The 20,843-nt window shown below is 35.6% G+C and overlaps 1 protein-coding gene across 7 annotated transcripts in view; it reads left to right on the top strand.

Annotated features, from left to right (window-relative positions):
• ADGRG6 (adhesion G protein-coupled receptor G6) overlaps window positions 1-20,843 on the top strand; it is a 112,958-nt gene that overhangs the window by 14,547 nt on the left and 77,568 nt on the right. The window contains exon 3 of one of the 7 annotated variants that reach the window (XM_066994226.1): window positions 14,742-14,864. The exons of the other annotated variants lie outside the window; for them this stretch is intronic. The gene's annotated coding sequence lies outside the window, so the exon portion shown is untranslated. The remainder of the gene's footprint in view (window positions 1-14,741; window positions 14,865-20,843) is intronic. 7 annotated transcript variants of the gene reach the window in all.

Here is a 20,843-nt window from a genome sequence, read left to right as displayed (position 1 = left end):
GCTTACCAATTCCCATTTTGTGAATTTCTCCTTCTGTAACTTCTGAACATCTTTTAAGTATTTAGTGGTTTGTCCAAATTCCAGTGTAGCAAATAGTCACTTTTGACAAGAGAGGCTACCACTGTGATGACTGAAATTGGCTAATACTGCAAAACTACAGCTATATCAATTAAGATGCAAGTTACTTAATATTCTACAGAAGTGTCAGCATGACTTATTTTTAAAGAACATATTTGTTGCAAGTCCTGGTAGACTGAAAAAAGCATTTGTTGGAAAATATGTTGGTCAATTAAAGTGTGATGGATAGTTATCATTCTTTAAATCACTTTCCTTCTTAATTTTCCTGAAGTAGTCCAGCTGTCTTCCAGTACATGGTAAAATGATAGCTTTTTAATGCTAAAAATATTCAGGAGTTAGCTCTAGCAGAACTTAGGGTAGAAGCATGAAAAGACTGTCAACCAGCTAACCTAATTTTTGAAAGGATACAATACAATCAGAGTTTTTCCAGTTCCAGCTTTGTCCCTCATGAATATGCTTCTTAATGGGCGTCAGACAGAAAAGTGCAATTCCCTGTCGTGAACAGAGTTTGTTTTGTTCAGATGCATGCTCTGGCTTCTTGCACTTCTTCTAATTAAGAACTGTGCAGTGACAAATCCATACTATGAAGCTGAAGTCATTTTTTATCAGAACTTGCTTTTTACGTGGAGAAAAAGACCTCATAGTTGAAGTTCTCACGGAGGCATTTGTACAAGTGATGCAGTTCTCAGTGATTTTTGTTTTGTGGTGTGAGGAGTAAGGGGAAGTGTGTTTGTTTCTCTTCATCTTGAATTTACAGGAAATGCTTAGAAGCAGGTTTAAATTTTAAATATTGTACTATTTCTCCTTCTAATTCTGTCTAAATATTCGCCAGTTCCAAAGTATGTTAGTGATATATGATATTGCTCTTTACAGAAACAGGAAGCATGCAAGGAATCCTGAAATCGTCTTGCTAGCTGAGTCATTAAACATATGCAAAGGAACACCACTAATGTGTCTTTTGTACTGAAAGCTAAAATAACATAGAGGTTTTGCGGGGAGTGTGTATATCTATCTATCCAATGTCTTGAACAACAAATCCCCCAAATTGTATTCAACTTGTCTTGGATTTTAACATTGGTTTAGAGAATTGTATTTTATCTGTAATATACAGACAAAACTAAAAAGAAGTAACGCTTGTGTTGAACAAAGGCATCATTTGTATATGTTAAGAATTTGTGGTTTTAAAATAATAATAATGTTTAGAGGCAGTATAACTATAAAATCAATGAAATTTCACCTCTTCCATATATAAGCCTGGTACATCAGATTTACTGTGTCCACCAACTGATCTAGTTACAGTTTATTGTGTAACTAGTTTATGAAATGTAGGCTTTTTTCTTTGAGCTGTCAGATTTTGGCCATTTACTGTTTCCGTGCTGTTCAGTATTTTGACTTTATTTTGGATTGGGTACGTTTCTGCTAAAATCTTGTCACTTGAACTGGCAAAGACATTGTATAGCAACAATACCACTAGCCAGGTCTTCTCTTTGTCTGTCTCTGTATGTGGAGAATTACTATTATGTTAAGCTGATCATTTCACTATGCTACAAATAAATTGCATTTAATCCTTCTCTGTTCTTAATTTCAGTGAAAGTCAAAATGGTAAATGTAGCATTAATACAATAATAAATTTCTCTCTCTGGTGGCACGTCACAATCAGACGATAGTGCTGAGGATTAAAAATGCAAACATCTGTTTATATATATGCTCCCTCTAATAGAAACTGTGTGCATATTTTTCACATGGGTAATACCAAATGAGTGGCTTCTAAATCCCTTGTCACACATTAGTAACTTAAAAGTTACTTGCAAATAATATATGCCTGGCTTAGTCAGTTGTCTTTAGTCTTCAGAAGTTTCTTTCCACCTCCCCACCCCACCCTGCTGTTGGCAGTGTTGATGATGTACATGATAGCAAGTATTCTCTTTTAGCTAACTCCTATAGTTACTGACTCTTTTGACTGCCACCATCTATCAAAATATCTGAAGTTGCTCTGTATTATTTATAACATGTCAATGACTTGATTATATAATCGATAGCTGAGCTTAAGGTCCTAGGGGAAAAAAAGGATGCATATTGCCTTGTGATTGTCTTCACAAATCTTTTCTAAGTAGCACACCATACCAATGAAATGTGTTGGATGCTAGAAATGGAACTGAGAAAAGGCCATTTTTTAAAGCTATTGATTTAAAAACATTTATCTTTCTGTATCATCTTAATCAGTTTTCTGGTGTAATAAATATTCTGAATTTGAAGGAAGAAACTGACATTTTTCTTTTTAAAATTTCCTTGAGTTTTTTATTTTCTAATATATATATATACATTTCTTAGACAAAAAGCTTTTTCAAGAAGGTAATGAAAATATTTTTATTACTAATAACGTGACTGAAAAAAAAAATCATAAAATAAATTCGTAGTAAGCATGTCATTTGCTTTTTCATATGCTTAGGAACGCTGAAATTGAGGCAGACATGCTTTAACCTTGAAATAGTTTTGCACTTATTTTGGAATAAAATATAAGGAAAATCTTCAATAAATGTTCAGCTGTATATGGTCTGAAGGTTCCTCCATTTTAACTGGACTGCATAGCACTGGGTTTTATTTCATTCCACTGAAGTCAGTGCAAGTATATTGCCCCCTTCAATATGAGCCAAGATACCTGCTTGCTGTTGAGCTCTTTTTGAATATCCGTTGCTAAATTTCCAAATAGAAATTTTTTGGAAGTTGATGTCTTGGCAAAACTGTGTTGTTAAGTCACAGGAAGCAAAAGTTCTGCCCCATGCCTTTAGAAGGTTTAACTTGCCTAGTGCTGCAGTATTGCTATTCAGTGTAGAAAAGGAAAAAGGCTTGAAGAATGAATGAAGAGTTGCTGTGTACACTTGGCAGCAATTATATAACTTGTGTTTTTTGTCTGCACATTACTGTGATCTCACCCAGTAATGCTTGAAAGGGAAGAGAGTTTTGTATTGTGCTTTTTGTCTGTGTAATCCCCATGTCATGTGAATCCTGACTTGGTACTTAAGAGCACCCCCCCTTTGCTTTATCACTCTCTCTTCAGCTAGGTTTACTGCATTGTATTTGTGATAAGTAACTGGAAAAAACAGTTAAAAAATCATAAGAACACAGACATCCATTCTTGTTTCTATCAATCTATCCATAATCTGTTTGATGTTTAATCCTAACACATAGAAGAAAGCATTCTTTTTCCTCCTCAAATGGATTACTTTTGATCATAGTGACATGAAAGATATTTTGAGGTTGCATAATATTTTTATTATATTGTGTGTGTGTTTCCAGTGAGAAAACAGTCCAACCTGACCAGAGTTTTAATCTTTAGGGTGGGGTTTGCGATTTCGTATTATCTTAATCAGTTACTGTGTTTATTCACTTGAGATATGTGAAAATCTGATGAAACATCTGTTAGTAGGGATCAAGCCAAGCTACCATAAAAAATTAATATCTGGTCTTTTAGCAATTCATGCTATTTCACATTAGATTTGTATTAGCTTTCATTGTAATGAATGATACAAAAAGACAGCATAATGGAAAATAAACTTCAGTATTTTAAAGGCAAGAAAAGTCTTTAACTAGAATCAGATCATCAAAACAGGAACTTTGTGAGTCACAAACATAAATTACTTATTAGCAATTGGTGAAAATTAGAGGAAACGTTTTTTTCTTTCTAAGAAGTTTGTCTGTTGTACTTGCAATTTGTTCTTCATAGTTTGTCGTAATTTAGTTTTCTTTATGTTTGTAGTTCAGTTGTTTATCTGTCCCTCATTATAGTTTTCATAAATAGTACTCATTAGACCTTTTAAATCATTGCTCATAAATGTACGTCACTGGAACTTAAACTTACAAGTATGTATACAAATATTGACAGTAACAAATATCATGAAAATCAAATGCTATGCAAATAGACTTTACATCACCAAGGTAGTCTATACGTTCAAGAACCAGTTACCTGAAAGCAAGGAGATATTCTACACCATTAGATACCATTGTTGGACTATACTTAACAATTTGTCAACAATTATGAAACACACTGAAGGCCAATATGTCCAGTCTAAACGTTGATCTAGTACATATGCTTCCACATGGAGTTTTCTTGGGGTTATAGTGTATATTTACACACAGAGACTTCAATAAGATTAATAATTCACTTTCTATGTTTCTGAAGTTATAATGAAACTCCATGAGGTTTGTCCCCTTGAAGTTATAATATAAATGTTAAATGGTAATACTAATGGTATTTTAATATTTTCCTCATGCAGTGTGATCTTCCATAAATAAATGAATTAAAGTCAGCATCATCAGAGGCTCCTCAAGATACATTGTTTGGACGTAGAATTGGACATTACCTTTTGCTTCTTGTGTTCTGCCATAAATAATAATGCTTGACTTGTTCATGGCACTACTTAGAAATATGATAAATATTAATTATGTGTGGGTAATGAAAACATTCCCATAACCAATACTGATAAAAAAGCCTGTAAAATATCATATGTTTATTATTCATCCTAGCCTTTAATATAGTAAACTCTTGAGCTAAACATTTGGAACTGCTTAAGGACAAATATCCATATGGAAACACATAAATGTGTATATTTGGATTGTGCAGGTGGATCTACTATACTGTCTGTGAGTGCTGACAGGTTTATAAGTCTATCCCAAAAGCACAGAGCCTTTGTCCACATTTGAAGTAAATTATGTTCTTGAGTATGGGCTGCTTTTGTGAAGGAAAAAATATATCTGTATGAAACTCAAATGAATAATGTTTTTTATTGTGAACACCTTTTTATCAGCAACAACATAAGAGGTTTGACAGAATAACCAGGCTCCCAATTCCATATGGAAATTTAGACCATTTCAGTTGCTCATTTTCCATGATATTGCTATTCCTTTGTAATTTACCTTTTCTAGTTATGACATACTCAGTAGCTTTATTTCTGAAATTTCACATGCTATTAAATGTCCTTTACTTGTCCGTTGCTGCTTTAGAGTAATACAATGCTTAATTCCTACCAATTCTGACAGAGTAAGACTTTTTTTTAGCTTTATAATCATTTCCTGTCGTATGTGGAGGTGAGGAAAAGATTGGGATTCAGGCAGGGAAACAAAACAGAGAATGCTAATCTAAAATCAGCACTTGTTACTACATCTGTTGAAATGTCAGATATCTGTGTAGTGGAAATAAAGGCATAAACCAGTGATGTAGGTTCCTTTTGACTGCCACACAATGGCTTTTTTCAAAGTTTTACTTATTTTAAATAAGAGAAGAAAATCAAATGAAGAAAATAGTCCTAAGAAAATACTAAGGTTGGAAAACCAGCAATTCAATAATCTAGAAATAACAGAATTGAAGAATTTTATTTGCCTATGCAATTTTCCATTTTCACATCTGCCATGATGGTGCAAGTTTTAATTACAGTCACCTGCTTTTTGTCATTGGCCTTCAGCTTTGTAAGGCCTTAGCTTAATGTGTGCCCAGAACTGGAATATGTACACTAAATGAGGCATTGGATTGTGAGATCTCATAGCTGGGATTGTTGAATGATGTCCTAGAAAACTAAATGCTGTCTCTGAGTCTTGCCTGCTAGGGGTAGCTGAGCAAATTATTTCAATTACTTTCTTTCATGTGTCTCATTTTTTGAACCTAATCTGAAACTGTGTGAAGAATTATTTGCATTCATAATTGCAGTTGAAGTGAATAGGAACTGTGTTGATTATATTAACATCTACATAATGCTACAAATCATGACTAAATTAAATCCTGTGTGTCTGAAATTAGACACCTAACATCAGAGAATACTTCTGATCTTGATATTCCCCAATTCTGTTTCTATAGAAACAAGTTAAGAATACTTCTTCCCTCACAGTCAGAATGTAAGCTTTTAATTAAGGACTCAGAGAAACATTCAAATGTAATACTAAAGAACACCAAAGAAGAGCTTGTGAGGAACTCAGTGATTCTGTTTCAAGAGAGGATTTGAATTGCTGCAGAGCTGAGAGTCATACATTGAAGAATGGAGGTAAAGCAGGATTCTGGAAAGTTGCTTATTGCATGGAATTTGTCCTTCCTGTGCACTGAATGAGGTTCTGCAAAAACAGTAGTGTGTGATTATGTAATTGAAGATTTTTTTTCAATTATCTGTGTACAAAGGCCAAACAAAGGTTAACTCTGGCATTTCCTAATTTCAGAGTCCTTGATTTTGCAATCCTAATAGTGTCTACATGTTCCTGGGAGTGGTTTCTAATGTTGGTATGTGTGTGTATATATATGCAGATATAAATATAACTATTGTTAGAGATGCTTATTTAGAATTTTGATGTAACACATATGCAGAGCTGAAAGTCTGGTTAACTAAATATTTACTAAATATTTTTCTTATTTCATTGATTTTTGTTACTTAATTAGAATGTTTTCCACCACATTTCTGAGACACTTTGAGGAAGTTCAGATTGACAGTGATTGGAGTAATTAAGCCACTTCACCATGAATCAATTTGCTTAGCAGTAGGGAAACTTTTCTTTCAATTTCATTATTTATTGCAGCCTTTGAATGACCCAGCAGTTAGAACAATAGCAGCCTGGTTCTGTGTGACCTATGTTGTACCAGAACATATTATTTTACAATGAAAAAAAAAAAAAAAAAGAATATAGAGGTATTTTGTTGTAATACTTTTGACAAGTAACTATCACATGCATTTTTTTTTTCAATTTTTTATTCCTCATCCATACCTTCAAGGTGATTTCTTGTTACAAATTTGGCATATACCCTTTCCCTGTCTTCCCCAGTATTCATTCCAGGGAAATATTGTGGAGGGAAAAAAAAAAAAAAACACAACACAACCAGACACAATAACAACAACAATAAAAAATACACTCACAACACTGCATTTGGAGCAGAAGATTCAGTGTTGCACTTAGCAAAAGGGAGACAAGAAAATATCAGTCTAGAGGTGAAATGTTAAGGCTTCTATTTCTCCAGTGCTAGTAGAGAAATTAGATACCTAGTATCAGAGGATGCTAGCACTAGCACTTGGGGAGTGTCGGGAGTCTGAATGAGTAGGTCCTGTGTGGAATGAGGTTTGAATGAAGGTGGCTTTTTGCTAGGATGTAGGGCTCTCTAAAATGCATAAAAAACTTTCTATGTATTTGAAGTAATGACAGGGTGCTAAGAACTTTGTAGAAAGATGCCTCTTTCTTTAGCTAAAAAAATAAAAAAATAAAAAAAAAATAGTTTTTTATTTACCCTACAAAGGGTAGGGTATCTTTGATGTGAAGATATTCTGCTAGATGAAAGACTGCAACTGGCACGGAGTGCCAAGTGTCCCTCTGCTTCCTTAGTGTGTTTGGTGAAAACATCCTCAAAAAGAACAAGGATTATAAAACCCATAAAGCATCAGATTTGCAGATTCGAAAAAGGATTTCCTTTAGAGCTAAGTTTTTTGTTTGGTTGTTTTGTTTTTTTGTTCTCCTCCTGATGTAGCTAGTGGTAGGACAAATGAGTCTTCCAGAAATTAAGAAATGCTTAATAACTGTTGCAGTCTTTGGATTACAAGTCATCGAATATTTTAATTGTTCTGTGGACAACATCCTGATCCCCATTTGCGCTTGGAACAGAAGTAGACCTGCTACTGGTTTAGCTCAGGGGTCCAAGAATCACAGTGGTCATAAAAGAGTACCTGGTCTATAAGAGTTAAAATAAGGCTTATGTGCATGATGATTCCTCCCCAAAACTCTCCTCACCTTTAATTGTTTCCATTTCAGGAATGAAAATCTCACTGAGGCTCATGTGGCTTTCTTGTTTATTAGCCTGAAATGGATTACTGCCAACTAGTAGCCCAGTCTCCATTTGAACCCTCATATCCACTGCTGTCTTGAGGCAGGGAGTGCCATGTGATCATTTCCTGCTGCACAAAGAACTGACTTGTTCTGCTTATTTTGAACCTAGCTTCATTGGGTGGCCTCTTATTATAGAAGACAATGATCAGATAATCCCTCTCCCTTTTCCCTGTAACCCACAGATTTTTGTAGACTTCTGCCAGATCTCCACCATCTCTTTCCAAGCTTGAAAAGTGCTTGACTCACCTGCCCTCTCTGTCCACACCTGTGACCCCCCACCCAGACACCTTTTCTCTGTGGCTTGAGGGCTTGATTTATGTCAGGCTGGAGTATCCACACGTGCCCTGGGCAGATAGTTGGGAGCAGTAGGAGCAAGGTGGGATATGAGATGGAGAGGATCTTGAAGTTGGGGTGACCCAGAATAGGCAGGGCCCTCACTGACCAGGTACACTCCTGCAGGGACTGTCTGAGAAGGGTGAAAAGACAGGATGAGGCAATGACCCAGGGAGTCATCAGTCTGAAAACAGGGCCAGAGACAGGACCAGAGAGAGATAACGCCTGCATTAAAATATCCAGCAAGAACTGAAAGCCAGTTAAGTACTTTTAGTGAACACAGGACTTTGTCTACACTTACCTACATTTAATTTTATTTATTATTTTATTGCCTAGTCACTCTGTCTTATGAGTGACTCAACTTTACAGTTCTTTACAGTTTGCCTTCAAGGTATCTACTACCTTGAGTAGCTTTATATCTTCAACAAACTTTGTACTGCTTTACTGCTTTCCCGTGTACCTTCTGGACATGTTAACTAATGTGGCTCACAGCAAAGACCCCTGTAGAACTCTGCCTGTGACTTTCTCACCTCCTTACAGATTCATGTTTGTTCCTAAGCTCTACCTTGTAACCAGTTATTTATCCATGCCAGAACCTTCCAAATTATGTGATGGCTGCTTATGTTCCTTTAAAGCCTTTGGCAAAAGTTTTTGCCAAAAGTTTTCTAGATATCCAAGTGAACTGTGTCATGTGGGTTACATTTACCCATGTAGCATGACTGAACTCTGCAGAGAACTCCAAGAGGTTTGTAAGACAAAATGTCGTATTACAGAAGTCATATTGACTCTCCCAAATAGATTTTATTTATTCATGTGTCCACTAATTCTGGCATTTCTTATACCACAGATCCCTTGTGGTGGTTGAGGTGCTAGTCTGCTCAATGAGAAAAATAAAATTGGAGTAAACCAGCTCTACCTGACTGCCATTACTGGCAATATTGACAGGTGTTAACATTAGCAGATTTTCAGGATGAATAACTGGTAATGATGTTGCTGTTCCAGTGCTTCGCATCTTGCAGAAGTGGTATTGAAAATAATAGGATGTGTTTATTCACATTGACATCCAGTGGAAAGGACTGAGTGGTACTTTATTACTAGTACTTTATTAAATTGTAATGAAAGGTCTGAGCAGCTCGCTTGACTGGTAGTTCCTCATTATGATTTTGTCCTAGAGACACTCTTGCAACTCACTACTGTGAACATTAGCAGAAGAACCTTGTCAGTTACAGTGACTGACTAGACCACACTGTTTGTCTCGAGGAAGGAATCAAATGTGTTTTTTTAATATGAAGCTCCCTCAGACTGTGATGGGGAGAAAAGAGCACAACCATCATTGCAAAAAGAATGCATGGATTTCTTCTTTTTTCTAAAATGCAGAAGAGACAGGAATGAACAGAAATGCAGAAGGAACCAAAATAGTCTGCAATTCACCACATTGTTATACACAGTCTCACACAAATGTAGAGAAAAGTCTGTTACCTCTGTACAGTGCAGATCTGGTGATCATGGGACTAACATTCCTACCTCTCTCCAAAGAAATGTAGCACTTCTGAATAACCTCATGTGCACATGGATATGGTCAGATAAATAGGATAAGTTATTTCTTATTGATGGACAGTTCAGAGATCAGCTAGTTCAAGAGGTTTTTATACTTTATATTTGAACGAGCCCGCAGAAGTCAGTTCTAAGTGACAGATAACACTGTTATGCTAGCTTTGTTTTTTTAGTAAAACCAAATGCCAAGAAACTTCTGATACTATTACTTCCTGGAAAGTGATTGTTTTCTCAGAACAGGAAGGCTTGTAACTTTTAGATGAAATAGCAAGGATTGCATTTGCAGGGACTAACAAAAGTGGTTTAAAGACTGTTTAAGTATTAAACAATATAGTGTGAACAAGAATACACATTGTTTAATGTATTTAAACTGTTAGGCTTTTAAATACTTTTGAGCTATCAGTATTACAAGTAGAACAGTAGCTTTTCACGTATGCCAGATTACAAAATAACAGATATATATAAAGATAGTGGGCGTGATTCATAGCTAGAATTCTTCTTCATAGAGTTCTTCTAAAATTAATGATATTACTGGTGTGCAAAGGTAGTCTCCTGGGCAAGAAGTTAGTAGAAGTATGCATCTTTATACCTCACAAATATCATTTCTAGGATTCTTTTGTCTCATTTCTATTCTAAAATTATTATATTTTACTAATTTAATAAGGAGGAAGATCATGTACTTCTGACTGTAATATGTTTCTAATATACCTGTTTCCAATAGTTTTTTGGTTCTCGACAATGTTTATCATCACCTTGACTTCTCAAGGTTAAAAAATTTCTACACTGGAACAACTATTTTCTTATTGTCATTTGCTATGAAATAATACATGTTCTATATTGCATCTGTGCTGAGAGCCATAGAGTAGAACCAGAACAAGGTGATTTCCTATAACAGTTCCTGCTCTGGATTTTGAAACTCAGCCTTTCGTTAGTCTTGACAATACAGTCCTGGGAGAAGGACCAGCTTCAGGCAGAGCAGACAAGTTGCTTTGAGCAGAGGTCTGCTATAGGCAACTGGGCAGCCATAGCCCTGCTACATACGGCCCAAGCTGGCCTCGCAGCCATTAAGAAAGGGATGTGAATGTGTGGCTCCTGCTGGAGGAGGTGGGACCTCCTTTTAAATATATTAATATGTATATTTAAACCTGTTGAAATATGCAGCCATCAACATTCATCACACAATCTTCACAAACTTCACTCGCAACCAAAAAAATTCCCCACACCAAAATCAACATAATGTCATCACACTAACAAAGGTGGACAATTTACACACAGTCCACCTCTCATCCCTTCACCACATTATAACAATACTAATTCATCACAATTAATACACTCTCTAACAACGTCAAGCAGCAGCAGTTTTATCAGTATGAGTGATACCTGTTGTAAGCACACCACTGTGTTGTAAACACCTGTTGTAAGTGACAGCTGTTGTAAGGTTGGGCTTCCAGACCTCTCCAGGCACCTTTCCACCACACCTGCATCACTTAACCCTTTTCCTTTGGTGGAGCAAAGAAAACAACCCCTTCACAGACACACAAAATAGAATTATTTTTATTCTACTGAGAAGCTTTGAACATAAGCATGATATGATTCATTTTTTTCTTTTTTTGATTTATTCCATTTGGATAGTTAGTATGGTCAATTGTTTTAAGATACAATATTCACATTTTGTCTGTGTTATCATTTTGTATTTGTTTTGTCCATAGACTCAGCCCTAGAGATAAAATTTGTGAACAACCAAGAAGTTTGGAAAAAAAAAAAAAGGATGCCACTGTCTGTCTAGTCATAAATAAATGTTGACACTTCTGGCAAAAGCTTGCAAGTCATATCTAGTGATGAATCCATTGGTTGTCAGATTACTTACAAATATTCTTCTTTTATTTCCATAAATAAAAGCTGCTTAAAATTGCTGATAGCAATTGATTTTATTTAAGTATAGAGTTCAGGCTGGAGCAGATTTACCAGATGAGCCAAAAAAATATTTAGCATGCCACCATTACTGCCATGCAATGCAGCATGTGATTTGGTCAAAGGACCATTTAGACCAAGACTACATCAACCTTTTGCTTATATGACGTAGCATGGATATGAGTGGCTACATGAATAGGTCTGTTCAGCATTGTAGGCTTCCCATATCTGGAAGGAAGGCATTTGACCCATCTGTGTCTTAGGTAGACCATCAGCCAGTGTTCTGCCATTTTCATAACCAATCCAGACCTGACTGAAGAAAATATGTAAGCATTTAACATGTAAGCTATTATAAGAATTTTCCTTCTTGTAGTTGCTACAGCCTGAACATGACGACTCAATTGTCATGTTCTATAAAATGCTATAATTGCTGTTAGTACTGTATATTGTCAGAACGTGTTTTGGCTGTTCCGGCTAAGTAGTCTTGAGACTGAATACAGGAAGGGATGAGAACTGCCTGGATAGAGAAACCTCTGCAGCAATGAGAGTCACAGCAAAGCTGTCTAGAGCACCTGAATGCTTTTCAGGCTACAGGTTTCTCCACAGAGTCTACTGTAAAATAATGCAATAATGCTTTAAAAAAAAAAAAAAAAGAGAGAGAGAGAAAGAAGAAAGAATATATCACAATTCCTGGAAAGCTGATTGGATGGGAAATGAAGCAGACATTTTTTTAAATGTATTTTTGTTGTTGTTGAAACTGAAATGTATATTAATTATGAAGAAATGCAACAGGATAAAAATTCTAGCTTTAATCACAAAATCACAGAATAACAGAATAGTTGAGGCTGGAAGGGATCTATGGAGATCATCCTGTCCAACCCACTGTTCAAGCAGACACCTATAGCAGGTTGCTCAGGACCGTGTCCAGACAGCTTTTGAAGATCTCCAAGGAAGGAGTGTCCTCAATGTTTTGATAATGGAGAAAAATACTGCCTTGAAAATTCAAAGCAAATTTTTCAGTCTTTGCTTTGAATTGACTTCAATATTTGGAAAAAAAAAAACAATGCCTTAATGTTTTAAAGTCATGTTCTGATTCACTTGAGGTGACATCTGAAGTTATTTATTTCGCAAAAATTTGTTTTGAAGGCCCTCTTTTTTTTTTTTTTTTTTTTTTTAATAAGGTTTCCTGTCTAGTTTTTCCTATGCTATCTACCAGGAGATCTGATTATCAGCTGTCACTTTTTATCTTCCAGTTATTTTCTTTGCTACACCACATTAACGTCTGGATCGGTTGAGCAGATAGTAGGTTCATGATAGATTTAATACCTACAGATATTAAAAGGTTTCACCACTTTTCTGAGCATACTGAGTGCGAGCTATCATGTGTTATCCTGAACTATACCAAAGACTTCCCTGATGGTTTGCCCACTCTTTTCTTTAACTTTCACTGAAAAAAATGCGATGATTGGTGCTAGTGCCAGCCATACAGCTGCTAAAATAGCTTAAATAGAATTAATTTCATCAGAGCTACTAGATCTGGAGTAGCCCGTCTCTTTTAAGAAAGTAGTAATATATATAATAAATATAAGTATATAAGAAAATATAAGTATATATATAAGTATACATATTATAAGTATATATGTAAATATAAGTATATAAGTAAATATAAGTAATATAAATAATTCTTTAACTCTTGGGCAAGAGCAGATCTTGGCATTAGGGTCAACTGTATTATTAGAATAAGTAGGAATAGCTTCCATGACTAAGGAGCTCATTATATTGACTGTGTCTTAGCTGAGGTACTAGCTGACGGTCATTGATAGGAAAATCCAGAAGAAAGAAAAAATAAAGTTGCTAAGCTTTATTGACTGAACTCTTGACCAAAGACCTATTCATAACAAAGTGTGTCTGTCATAAATCAAAATAAAATTCAGATGATCTGCCTTAAAATTCTGCCATTCCTGCCATAGGAGTCTACCATAGTTCAAAGCTTAGTCACTGACTGCTGCTGAAGAACTAATGCTGTCACAGGACTATAGCAAGGTGGATTTAGGTAGACACAGCAGAACACAGAATATAATGGCTGCTTGGTTGTGCACGTAAGTAGTTTGAAAGGAATTGTTTAATTTTTCTTATCCATGACAATTGGACGCTGTGATCAGGGTGAAATGCAAGACTTCCTTTATTTCCTGTTTACATAGACTCTATCCTCTTTGTTCTGTGTTTCTTAATGATGGTTTTGGACTCTTTCTCCTTGTTCCTTAGTGCTCTAGCAGCCTGTCCAGCTTAGTTCTCCCACAGACATGGTGTTGGACTAACTTGTGCAGAGCTGTTATGTAATTGTTCATGACTCATTTGTCTCTTGCTTGTGTAAGTGAAATAGGCCCACTAAAAAAATCTCACCATGGCATGGCAAGGTATATTTACCAGCTTGCTAAGTATTCTGAGCTATGGTTTAGCAGATCTGCATGGCAGAGTCCAGTCTATATACTGCAGCATTAATATGCTTTTTCCTAATTTCTGCTAGTAAGGGCCTGTGAATGTTCTGTAAATCCTTGCTTTCAGGATGCTGAATGTCATATTGAGGAGATACTGTTAGAAGAAAGGGAGAGTCAAATCTAGGCCTCAATGTTTTTTGACAAATTTTGTGTTTTTCTGTTTCACCCTTGTGTGAGTACAATGCTATGTTCATTTAGCAAACAAATTAGTGTCATGGTATGCCTTAGCACATCTTCTGTGTTTGTAGCTTTCCTATCATGACTTGTGTTACAGCTAGGACTCACAAAATAGTAGTTCTGTGGTTTTAGGCCACTTTTCACCTTTCTTGACCCAACCTCTATTAAGCTAATATATTGCCTGGATTGGGCCTTGCATTTATGTTTTTCTTTCCCTTTGGAAATGTTCTGGGATCTATTTCATTATATTAGTTTTTATTACTTTCTGTGTTCACATAGAGGGATATAAAGCAACATTCACAGAATTATTTGTCAGATTCCTTTTATTTCTTGTTTGTGCAGATTTTTTCTTCATTCTATATGCTTCGAATAATGACTCAAAACTAACACCAAAGATTAATGAAGTAATATCAAGAACTTCCTGCACTCATTTGCCTACTATTTCCTGATCGGATATAAACATACGTAGGTAGTATACTCTCCATATCAAAAATTGTTATAGTTTTATTTCTTTGTGTTAGGATTGTAAAGTAGGTAATTTATTTCTACTTCAAAAACTGTATATGACCATGTCAAGTCACCCAGTGAGGTTCCTTTACAGTCAACTATGCTTTTTCATGATTGAGTCTGCAGGGTTTAATCTAAATCCCACTGCGAACAGTGAGAACATTGCTTCAAGTTAAGAGTTTTGTATGAAGCTTAAAAATAAATGGTCTGGCCAAGGACCATGAAAGAAGAAAAGCTTCTAGTAAACATAGATTCTCAAACTCAAATAAAGAGAATAAGATATATTTTACATAATATGTTATATTTATAGTATAATATCTAAACTGTATACATATACATGTTTAAACATATTTTCTCTTTTAAAAGTTGAAATTTATTACTCTGAATTCCTGTTTTTAAAAGTTTATCAGGACTTCTGATAAAATATCTAGAGCATCTGGGTAGACAACAATGAACAGAGTTCACCCTAGTTTTGTGCTTGACAGGATGATAGGACGCGGGTGTGGGAGACAGACACTATTCACACCAGTCTCCTCAGACTGCTTTTGAACACTTTACTGATATGGTTCATTAGCCCCTGAAGTGAATTTTCAATGCAGGGAAATGATCATCAAGATAAGTCATAAAAGAGCTGAGATAAAAGTCATTAATGGGTTCATTTGCGAACCTAAGTTTATGGTTTTCAGCTTAACAGTTTAGGCTACACAGCATAGGTGAAGAAATTAAAAAGAGAAAAGAGAGCCACAAGAATGAGGGTGGTGAGGCACTGAAACAGATTGCCCAGAGAGGTTGTGGATGCCCCATCCCTGGAGTTGTTCAAGACCAGGTTGGACAAGGCCCTGGGTAACCTTATCTAGGGGGTGGCATCTCTGCCCATGGCAGGGAGGTTGGAACTAGATGGTCTTTAAGATCCCTTCCAACCCAAGCCATTCTGTGATTCTGTGCTGCTTAGTAGCATGCTGTATGAGGCAAGTTTAAATACCTAGCTGCTCTACTTAGCACATAGTGAAAGGTCATACAGGTAATGCAATGTTATGTAATGTGAAGTAATGGCAGTAGTCTGTGCCATAGTAGTTGACAGACATTTTATATTCCACAGATTTTTATTAATTGTTACCCATGGCAAATTACTTTGATGTTATTCTATGCCAGAACACTGAGATAGTCCTGTTGTCTTCTTCCTCCAAACCCTGCAGTTAACTCTGCATAATCACAGCCCTGTATTCATAGTCGAAAGCATACTGTCATTTAACTATTTGCTTCTAACTTTTGTTATTGACTGTTACTGCAAAGTAAATCTATGTTCAAGAGGCAGAATACTCCTCCCTCTTTTTGAGAAGCATGCTTATACTCTCCACGCTGGTATATTTGCATCTTTGAACTTGCACCATTGCTTGTTGAAATGCTAACTCAATGGTTACTGTATCACCAACTTTAAGATTTTGAGTATTTGCAGGAACAGAGTAATTGTGATTAAAAACTATAATCAAAGGTAAGTAATGTGAAAGCAGTGGGAACTGTAAGCACTCATGGCACTTCAGAGTCAGGTGTTCAGTACTAGAACTTGATTAAAGTTTCTTCTGTGTTTGCTCTCTCTTTTATACCTGTTTTATTTTAGATGTCAGTAAGACTCCAACACTGGAAGACACAGGACTTACTCTCTTGAAGCATTCAGTCTCAGAGGTTTTGAAAGATTAAATGACAGTAAAACTGTGGTCAAACTATGGTTTCATTCTCAAAGGGTCCAGATATTCTGTGTAGATATTAAGTGCTGATAGCAGATCTTAAACATATACTTTTATATTATTATTAGTTTGTATTTCGGGTGCAAAGGCAGAGAAAACCTGTAAATGGACTCCAACTCTAAACGATAAGATACATTTTTAACTGTGGCCTTGAAATAAGCTTTCATTGGGAATGGTGGAACTTTAATAACAAACTGTGCTTGTAACTGTTGAGGAGGAGAGCACCTCTGTCACTGGTGTCTTCTGAGGGTGGGTTTTACTAGAACCATTAGCTGAAAAGTTACAAAGTGAGGACGTTAAGTTTTGACATGATGACACTTGTTGGCTTTCTAGAACTTCAAAGCTTTGTTGAATATGAAATCACTTCTGAGTTTAATATTTCTGGAAAATATTTTAAAATAATCTCATGCAAAAGGAATATGGAAGTAAACTAGGGCTTGGCTGTCATTATTTGAATAATTACGACAATTAGTGCAGTACAATATGTTAAAGGTCAAGTTAAGGTACGGTGTTTGGTTGTAAATGTTAGCATATAGTCATTATTAAGAGAGAACAGTTTGTCCATTTAGTTTTATAGGAGGATGATGCCATAAAGTTCTGTCTCATACTCTCTTCCTGTCTCATTTCAAGGAACACTGTGCACCTGTCATTATACTTCCTAATCTTTTAAAACCTTCTTAAACTGTGTCTCCAGAGCTAACAAAATACCTTTTTCCTGTCTGCTTTACATGTAAATAACAGATTCATGAAAGAGGTTTCCTCTGGTTGATTGGCTTGGTTTGGTTTCAGAAATTACAGAGCCGGTCAATTGTAAAACTCTGCAGTTTCCATTAAGTGGCAAGTGTTTTAGATGTTGTTTCCAAATAATGCTGATGACTGCAGAACCAGTGCAGAAAATAAAGTAAGTTCCTTCTAAGAAGCAAGTTCTGTTTAAGACTAAGAAAGCCTTGTTTGTATATGTTCAAGCTGAAAAACTTGCTGATTTTGTTTTGGGGAAACAAGAAGTCGTAAGTCTATTTTCAGAATTTCTCTTTCAATGGAGAGTTGAATTCTCTTGGTATTTGACTGTTGAAGCTGTCCAGTATTGCATAACTAAATGTGATAGATATTTTGAACACAGAGACCTGTTTAGCATTGTAGCAGATGTGTTAAAAATATCACATCAATAACTGGAGACCTGTTCATTAAGACGTAGACAAATAATTTAAAAAAAGACATAAAGCATTTTGAAATTTAACAGAGATGTTTTCAAGTGAAACTTAGTCAAGCCTATCATAGTTTCTTTGCTAAATATAATATTTTCTGGTTTTTATGTAGTGAGCAGTCATAGTTGGTGAGAAAGACACAGTTAGACAAGTTATTTAGTTCTGATTTGGAAATTTAAAATTTGTTTTGTTGCTTTCAGTAAAGAAGCAAGACACAAAAAGAGAAGCGGGGCACACACTGTACATCCTCAAGGAGTTAAATACATATAATTTGATCAGAATCAAGTTCCTAACTTTAAAATCCATTCATCCATGGAATATTCTTCTCCAGGGAAGGGATAGAAAAAGCTGATAGAGTTGGAAAAAGCACTGGAATGTGTAGGGAGACTTCTTGATTGATTGCAGTGGGAGTTCAGTGGCTAGAGCTGCTGGAGAACTGGGTAGAGGTTAGAAAAATAAATCACATAGACCAGACTGGCAAAAATAAAAGGTTCAGATATAGCCACACAAAAATCAATCATTTTAACTTTAATGGAATAAATAAGGAGACACTAGACAGTTTAATATAAAACTTTGCTGTCTGCATTCATAATCTTTTCCTTTCTGCTCTTATGAAAAGAAAAAGTACGCTGACAAACCAGGGGTGGAAATAAGTAATACAACAGTGAAAGAATTACTGTTTTGAGGGTGATATACCATTCCTTTCCATCTTTACTTCTGATAGAAACACCATGATCTGCTCTGGGCATAACTGATTAAATAATGTGTTAACGCTGAATATATTATTATCTTTGGAAAGTGAAAACATGACTGATTTTTGTGTGGTAGTGGAGAAGAGAATATTTCCTTGTGTGTAACAGAAAAACTCTTATTATTTTGTGGTGTTTCATAAATCAAAACATCACTAATATTTTGACTTAGATTGCTCCTTCTTGCAGATTAGATGAGGCAGATAAAGTACTGACGGCATCTGTTTTTTATAGCTTCCTGAAAGAACCCAGAAAATACTAACGTACTGAAATATAAGTGGCTCAAATCATATTGAAATAGATACTTTGAAGACTATTAGAAATGACAGATCATAAAACCCTAAAAAAGAATCAAAGACACTGTTGGAAATGGCTTTTGAATCAGTATTTCCCAGTATGTCTAGAATGCTCTAATAGTGAATTCCAGTGCAAAGTAATTGTGCATAATATCTGTAACTTATTAAACATTAGCAAATGAAATCTAAGTAGTTTCAACCTCTACTGTAGAAGATCCAAGTCTTCTTCTAGTAGCAGATTTTCTAGGATAGATTTAAAGAAAGTCTTAAAAAAATATAGACCCAAAATTCCACCCATAATAATATAAAACTTAAGGAACAGCCTTAACTATAACTCTGAGAAGAGTATACATACTCTATACTTTATACCCTCAGAATACTGAGAGTAGCAGCCAGAAAAGGCTTTCCAACTTTGCAGCCTTGGAAAGAAAACTCTGCAACTTAAATGTAGTCTTATAAGCAATAAAAGACACTGAATGCATCCGAGGTCAAATGAAATTTGGATATTATTCTACTATTGGGTATGTGTTGGATTTTTTTTGTAAAACAATGAAGAGACAGTATTGTCTACTTGCACTGAACAAAATATTCTGTTATCCAGAAATTTTGTTCTAACAATATCTTTAGTCTGTGTCCAATGCATATATAGAAGTTTAATTCTTGTATGCATGTGTATGACTGAGTTTTACCAAGAACATGACCTGTGCCCAGGTATAACTTTATTGTACCCCAAGTCAGTGCAATCTGGTGGGATCTCAAATTCCTACAAATCACTCTTTGTCAGATTGTCAGCTGTTTTCCCACTCATTTTTCAACAGTTTGCCTGGCAAGCATGACACTTAAATGATACCCAAGAATGTATTTACTCACACACCTCCTTAGCTTGTACTGACTAGTATAGTTGTGTGGAAGCTATCTGACCTCATGGATTTACTTCAGTTGTGGTTATGACCCTTTCAGTAACAATGCAACAACTGAAGACCTAAGAGCCAGTAGCCAGACCTTCTTGTTGAGTTAGACAAAAATACAACATTCCTGATGACCATTCCTGTGAATTTCTGCCTGATTTGTGATGCCGTGTGATATGTGGTTTGAAACCATTGTGTTACACGCAGCAACCTCACCAAAAAAAATCACCTTTTCCACCCAATCCCTTCCCTAAACTAATTTTCTCTTTATTTATGTGTATGGTAGCCTGTATGTTTATTGTACTAGCCCATATACCATAAATTATATGGTTAGATCTATATATTATATCTAATATATATTAAATTATAATATACTGAATATTATATATATAGTATATATATAGCCCATATACATAGAAGTTAATACTTTTCAAACCACTATATCTAAACCAAACTGTCAAATATTTTTAATGCCACTCTTTGTCCAAAACTTCTGTTACTTTGTGGAAAAAAGTCCAACTCAGGCCAACACTAGCGAGTCAATTCTGTTATTTTTATAAGATTATCACAGGAATGCCAATGAAAATATTCTTAAGTTACAATGGGTGTAACACAGGATTTTCACATTACCCCCTCCCTCTGGGGGAAATCCATAACTTTGTCTACAATGTGAACTCTACTCATATGGGTCAGGGCAGATTTACCCAGTCAGTGTGTTTGTTTCCACTTCCATTTTCATTGGCACAAAACCAAACAACTAAGGGGAAACAGGCAGTGCAGGGCCCCCACCCTGGCTCTGAATATATTTTCTTCTATTGTAGCTGGTTCCCTCAATTTCCCAGATCAATCAAAATCTGCTGGAGTTACTGCTGTGATAAAGTCAGTTGCTGTCAGGAGGTAGGATATCATGTGCTAGAGTGATCAAAAGGGGTCAGAGCTTTTAGTGGCAATGATAACCCAAGATAAATAAATACCTATGGAATTCCAGAACAAAATGAGGCATAACGGCAATATGGAATATCTAGAAACACAAT

The sequence above is a fragment of the Anser cygnoides genome, chromosome 3 (genome assembly GCF_040182565.1).
Source record: "Anser cygnoides isolate HZ-2024a breed goose chromosome 3, Taihu_goose_T2T_genome, whole genome shotgun sequence".
Classification (NCBI taxonomy): Eukaryota; Metazoa; Chordata; class Aves; order Anseriformes; family Anatidae; genus Anser; species Anser cygnoides.
The sequence above is the reverse complement of the archived record's forward strand: the minus strand, read 5'-3'. Positions and strand labels throughout refer to the sequence as shown.